We start from the raw sequence: 1,272 nt of genomic DNA on the forward strand, positions 1-1,272 counted from the left end.
ATACTTTGTTGTTCCTCTGAAGAGAAACAACAAATAAGAAACACTAGAAATAAGCAGACTTGTGTATCCGTCTAGATCATATACTTGCAAAAATGATAAAAATTAAACAGAGGTGACTTTCATTGATGGAAAAGAACCTTAAAAGAACCCAATTATTATATCAGACAGCAGTCTGGATGCTCATGTAACATGAGACACACTTAAGAACATTTGTTTGTTGACATGAAAATCTACATTTCAAGTTCTAAAACTTTTACTGAATTATAATGCTGTTTTTCTCCTACCCAAAGAATAATTTGTAATGTTTAAACAACAATGAAAAGGCAAGCGCGAAAGCAGGATTACTTCAGACAGACAGAATGGTGATATTCCATCAATACCATATATGTATTTCCTGCACATGCCCAGTGTCTCTGACATCTCTTTTCAGATAATGAGCAAAAGATGTCTGATTCAGAATAGTAGCCATTTTAAATATACTCTCTTCTAATATTAATGAAAACATACCTTAATTCAACATTATTCATTATTTCAATATTTTTATTAAATGTTAAAAGGTCATTTATTTTAACTGGGAAGTAGAAAGAGAATGTACCAAAATATGTCCAATTGCAATTCATACAGAATAAAATATATGTGGAAAATTTTAGTGACAAGTCACAATTTTATTTACTAAAACAAGCAAATAATAAGGATAGAAGTAGAGAAAGAAGTAATAAATATTAGGGAAATTCAATTACTCTGGTTTGGTTACAAATATAAAAATATATCTACCTCAAGATGTATTTTGGGTGCTTAACTGCTAGGAAGAGAATGACTAAATTTTCTTGAACTCTCATTTAGTCCTATGATACCTTCAGTGCTTTAAGGCATCTTTATTTTCTTTTTTATCCCAATCTACTCTCCTGCTCAATTATTAACTTAGGTTCATATTTTAAATTGATATCTTAAAGTATTTTCTTTTAACAGGGTTATCTACAAAAAAATCCTACAGTTAACATTCTATTTGCTAGTAAAAGACTGAAATGTCCTTAATAACAGCAACAAGATAAAGATATTCACTCTCACCACTTCTCAACATTGTACTGAAGCACTCAGCCAGTGCAAGGTGTGGGGCTGGAGGGTGCAGGGAGACAAAGGGAGAGAGAGAAAGCACATGCACATATGGATAGAGTAAAGAAGTGTATTAGTTTGTTTCTGTTGCTTATAACAAAATAGATGGAACTGGGTATTTTATAAAGAAAACAAAATTTATTTGCTTACAGTTTCTGA

Source organism: Galeopterus variegatus, unplaced genomic scaffold (genome assembly GCF_000696425.1).
Source record: "Galeopterus variegatus unplaced genomic scaffold, G_variegatus-3.0.2 Scaffold8816, whole genome shotgun sequence".
Lineage (NCBI taxonomy): Eukaryota > Metazoa > Chordata > Mammalia > Dermoptera > Cynocephalidae > Galeopterus > Galeopterus variegatus.